Source organism: Gallus gallus, chromosome 3 (genome assembly GCF_016699485.2).
Source record: "Gallus gallus isolate bGalGal1 chromosome 3, bGalGal1.mat.broiler.GRCg7b, whole genome shotgun sequence".
NCBI lineage: Eukaryota > Metazoa > Chordata > Aves > Galliformes > Phasianidae > Gallus > Gallus gallus.
The window spans coordinates 87,592,785-87,598,784 of record NC_052534.1 but is presented as its reverse complement, the minus strand read 5'-3'; positions in this window follow the sequence as shown (position 1 = coordinate 87,598,784).

The following is a 6,000-nucleotide window of genomic DNA, read 5'->3' as shown; positions in this document are numbered from 1 at the left end:
GTGTTCGTTGTGATTCTTATTTTCATTTCTGTAAACGTACCTCCGTGTAGTTCAAGCAGCTGAGACTGGATGCCAGCACCACTGAAAAGGATTGCTCCCACACTCTTCACCCTGGTCATGCAGATGCTTACGTTCTGTGAAACACTCAGAGAATTATTCATGCTTGTGTCAGCACCGACAGTGATCAGTCAGTGCAGTGGTTCTTCCTCACCCTGAGACGTTCACAGCCCTCCTGTCCTGGAAGTGCCAGCTGGTGAGGGCAGACAGAGCTACAAGCTCTCTCCTAGCAAACATCAACAAGCCACCACTTTCCTTTACGCTTTACACTGTTCTCTTTTTGACCCCGTGTTGCTTCCACAGACTGAGTCTTGTCTGAGCCTGAATCTTAAATAATTTTCTTGCAAAATGCATTGTGAAAGTCCAAGGATGCTGTTTGTCTGTGCCTGTTTGAGTCACTGGCTTCTCCCTGATCCCTCGATCCTTTGAACTTATACATCAGCCTGCAGGTACATGCACACCAGGGATTTCTGCATCACAGCCTTCTCCCACAGGTGTGTGGGAGCACTTCACCCCTCACACACTGCTACATGTTGAGGTTAGGATTAATAATTGTAAGAGATGTTCTGCTGCTTCCATTCAAATTAAAATGATGAAGTAATTTATAAAATCATCAATTAAAACATTTACATTAAAGTCGGTTTAAATGGAATGGTCCTAAGGGTACTCAGCCTCTTGTACTATGGGACCTGCATTTAAGCTGCTTAACTGCAGAACTGTGGAAATGGAAATGGAAAAATAGAATCATCGAATCATAGAATAATTTGGTACATTTTAGCCTTAAATTAGTCCAGGTAGCAGATCAAAGCCCAGGGTAGAAGGAACAGAAGAAAGAGAAAGAACTACCAGAACTGTAGGAAAGGCAAAGGAAGGACCCCTTTCTTTACCTCTGGTTTGGTGAGTTTCTTCATCTGTACATATTTTACAAACACATCCCTATCTGTTCAAATGGCTTCTGGCTGTGAATGAAAATGGAGAGTGTGTCAGCAATTACAGCCTAGGGAGTCTATTCCTCAGAGACTAATGGGAAAAGAATTCAGAGAAAAATCCTTGAAGGGGAGATTATAAAGAGCAAAAGTTGTCATGAAAAAATTGATTGCTTTTTCAACAGCACTATAAAATTAACATATGCTGCTTATTCAATAGTGTAATATATTTAGCTCGGATTTGGATGCCTTTACTCTGCCTTTAGTCATTCTTTTCCTGGTAAACTACAAATTCCCATCAGGATACCAATGACTGCATATGTTAGTGAAAGCTTGTATTTTCCTTTTCTTTCTCTTATCTTCTTTCACAGGCTAACATACACAGTATTCATCACATCCTATGCTTGCTTCTGGTATTTCTATTGTTGCCATTTGCTACAGTCCAAGCTGGCAAGCAAATAAACAAACAAAATACATTAAGGTTGGTTCAGATGATCAGAAGTGAAATTTGGCAATCACAAGGTGTATATCTGGGCAGTGATATATACAGGGTATGAATAGAAGGTTCATAGTTCACTATGTGAGAAAATATGATTTGCTGCATCCGACCATGGGCAGCCCTTGGCTGCAGGCTTCAGCTGTCTGGGATCCTAAGCCTGGTTTGTTCTGGCATACCTCTGTGGTCTTGATTCAGTTTTAATGAGAGAAATGCTTAAAGATCGGAAAGTTCAGCAGCTGAAGCTATGCAAAATGAGAAAAGTAAAATCACAGAAAGTGTAGTATGGTTGAAAGGGTAATAGAAGCAGCTCAAGGATTGAGAAGTAAAATGTCCATGCCCTGAGGGATAAAAAAAGCCATCCTTAAAAGCAGAGAATCAGAAAGTGGTAACTCAGCAACACAGAGGATCAGCCTGTTCTGCGGACCAGGATGCACAATTCCCACTTGACTGATGCTTGTCTGCCTAGCAGGCATCTTATCAGGGCTGGTGAGCATATTAATAGTAGCTCATTAGTTGTAGTTCCCATTAGCCAAGGCATAACTGCTCCATATGAAACTTATTCTATATCATTCTTGCAGTCTCTTTGTACATCTTAAAAGCTCTCTGATCAAAAATGACCTGGTGACTATGCAAGACTGCTCTCACTGATTCATGGAGTGCCATCTAGCAATATACAGGATGTTCCAAGGCAAGGTCTTGCACCTGGGTCAAGGCAACATCCATTACCAATAAAAGCTGAGGGATGAAAGCATTGAGCGCAGCCCTGCTGAAAAAGACCTAGGGATACTGGTGGATGGGAAGCTGGACATGAGCCAGCAATGTGCTCTCGCAGCTCAGAAGGCCAACCATATCCTGGGCTGCATCAAAAGCAACATAGCCAGCAGTTCAAGGGAAGTGATCCTACCCCTCTACTCTGCACTGGTGAGGCCTCACCTGGAGCACTGCATCCAGATGTGGAGTCCTCAGTACAGGAGAGATAGGAGGATCCATACTCCCTGTGAAAGATGTTACTTTCCTCTTCTCTATCACCTCTAACCAGCTGGTAAGAACTCAAACGGGGACTGGCAAGCTCACTGCAGGCATCATCTCTCTGAGCTATGTGCACACTCTCATCTGCCCACAACAGTCTCAATAACAGCATAACCTAGGTGGCACGTGACCCATCACACAGTGGGACCAAGATTTCCATCCTCACCTGTGTCTTCTGAGAGGTTCATATACAAACACAAGCCATAAGGACTGCTTTTCCCACACTTTCCAAACCCTAGTGAAGCACTGTTGAGGAAGGCACTGACAGCTCTGTGGTTGTTGGCATACTGTCCTGGTTAGTGCACAGGTTTTTCCATTCTTCACATGTATTTACTTGACTGAATCCAGAGTGGGCTGACCATGGCCTTAGGGCAGTGCTGGAGTACGGCCAACAGAGAGAATGAGATGGCATCATTCACTGCTGGGAGGTTGGCCAAGGGGTGCAGCTGAGGTGGGAAGCATGCATAATGAATTGCTGTGGTGGTGTAAAGGACAAGCCCAAACAACGCAGTTATGTCAAAGAAGGATCTCTTAATTTTATGTCTCAGCCCCTCCTGGAAGAGTACAGAAAAATGCCCAAGAAATGGCCAGGTCACAGGAGGGGGCCTGGTGTCACCTTTGGTTTGTCTTGTGTCTGGTGTCTCAACCAATCCTGAAAGTGGAGCCAACAACAACTATAAATAGGGGCTAGAGGGGAACATCCCTTCACTTTTTTCTTTGATACTATAAATAGGGGATAGGAGAGGCCAGCCTGGCCCTTTTTCTCCTCTGCTGCTAGCCCCAGCTTCTCACTGCTGCTGCTTCCCTTCTTCGTTCTATTCCACGTGGAGCTCTCCATTGGCAGGCTTGGTGCTGGATCCAGGACTGGTGATCTCTCTCCTCCTTTTTATCTCTTTTCTCTTTTCCCTCTCCTCTCTTTCTCTTAAAGTTGTTAAGTAATGCAAGGCTTACTTGAACTTCCTACAAAACTCCACAGCTTAGGCAGATATAATTGTGAGGGCCTGATGCATATAGGATAACTGTTTTATAGAAATCTGCTATTAAGTTGTTTTTCCTCTTACGTACAGACCTTGAGTATCTTTTCACCTTAATCTAAGCAGGTTGTTTGTGAATCTGGTCACCTCTCCCTCCCTGCATGGGCATGACATGACAGGTGTGATGAGAGACAAGGCTATGAGGCTGTAGCAACCACTTAGTACCTTCAAAGTAGTTTTCTTTCACCTGTGGCTCTTGACTCTTCTTGAGCACTTGCATGTGTGTGAAGAACCAGTTTTCTTTGTCATAGGCAACTGGGGTCAGTTTCTCTTTCTCTAGCTCTGACTTTGACACATTGGTCCCAGAGTTTGCACATAGGAAAGTGCCCTGTGGGAGGACTCTACTGATGCATTTTATCATCTCAGTGACCTCTATTCTGAGTTGCATGTAATCTGGATTATCACGGTGAGAAGTTAGATAGGCAGCCCTGAAAAGTTTTAATTAAAAATGGCACTGCTTGATACTGTGATAACAACCCATGCCTATGAAGTTCCAGGCGGTTGCTAAATAGGGTGCCTAGTGAGAAAAACATTTTAATGTGACTTTTTTCTGCTTTAACATACGTTGGCATACAGAGTTTGGAAGGGTTAATCCTATTCATGTAGGTAAGTACATGGGAGAAAGAAAACTGTGGGATAATACTTTTGGTGACATGGGTTGGCTTAGAAAAATTTTCCTCATTGCAGCCATTAATACTAAAAAGTAGTAAATATAATCTATAGCAGCTGGTATGAATAAATGCTGCGTTTTGAGCAAGGTGTCACCAGATGAGTTTCCACCGAGTTCAAAGAAAGGAACGGCCTATCTCTCTGCAGAGTTTGAACTCACGATAAGCAATTACATGGTCTCTATGATACAATGAGTTGTGTCTACTGACAAACGTGATAACTGAGGATTGGTGTCCTGGTTTCTTCCTAAGCTGGCTGAGAGTCAGGCAGAGGAAAGGCAGCATAGTTCTCTGGTGGGGTGTTCTCAGTGATCTGTGCTGTGATTGACCCTCAACACCGAGAGCCTGCCCGGCCAGTGCTTTCACCACTGCTCTGACAGTGATTAGGAATGGGATTTTAGGGTGTCCGGTGGGCTCATTCAAACGGAACAGAGAGAATTTTAAAAGAAAGGCTGTGGAAGAGATTCCTGGACATTTTAAACTGCCTTTCATTTTGGTGCTTTGCCAAGTGTTCAGTGACATTAATAACTTCTGGATTCCTGACAAGTATGTGGTGGTTTTTTTTTTTTTTTTTTGGCTCTAGGCTAGAAAGCGGGGAGTGCTGAGACAGATATGAGTCAGATATTTTTGTACCTAACTGTAAGGACAAGAATTATGGCTATGACCCTAATTGAAGAGCTTGGCAGAGACGGTGTGCTTGGAATAGGTTAATCTTCAATAGAGAATGAGGATTATATTTAACTGTTCCTAAATAGTTAATGATAAGTCAACATGTGATCTCCTACTGTTTACAGAGAGCTACTTTGCTTACAAAGGAAACGACTGAAATCAAAATATGTGCTGAACCACAACAAAACAGATTGTTTTCGAAAGGCTCGAACATACGCCAAGGGATGGGCATACGGTAGCTTTCTTTCTTTCCTCTGCTTAACTAGAGTAAGGACATACATTTGTAACATTATTTCCAGAGATCTGTAATAGCGAAGATTTTCATTTTGCTAGTGGCAGTGCAAATCAAAAGAATCGTTTGCTTAGAACCACACAGAAGGAAGGAGACACATAGACATAAGGAAAGGGATTATCATTTCTAGTGATTCATCTGACTTTCCATGAGCACACGTGGATGAACTTTCCTCATCTTATATCTGATGCATTATAACACTCAGTGACAGCCTTAACATTGCCCAGATTTTTGCCTTCTAAGCAAAACTAACTCAAAAAACACACAACAACTCTGAAGGTTACGATTTATGTGGTGTACAATTACTGCATGCTGCTGACCTCGCCTTTTCCATTGACTTCCATTCCAAAAATTGCCTGCAAAAATCAAAATAAAAATCAGGTAGTCTGATGTAATTTTCCCTCAACCACAGTTCTTTATCAGTGACAGGGACAGTGTGGGAGGCGTGCCAATGAAAACACTGCTGACAAGAGATCATATTAAAGAACTGAGTTTTGGTTACAAGCCCATACATATAAACACACACATATTCCCCCCAAAGCTTTCTGCCATTCCCAGCAATGCATCCGGACAGCTGTACTGCCAGCTGTGCTCTCAAGAGTCGCTGCCTTTTGATTCTGTGACCTTCTGCAGCACCTAATGGTCCAATTGAAATCACAGAGGGAAAGATTCCCTTCACTCCCTGCCATTGACTTCTTCAAGGTCTTCTCATTCCCTACCAAATAGAGAAGGAAGAAGGACTATTTTTTACCTCTGCTTTTATAGCTTGGAAGACTTAAATTATCTTTTAACTGTTCATGTTTCTAACTATGTTGCTTTTCTGCAA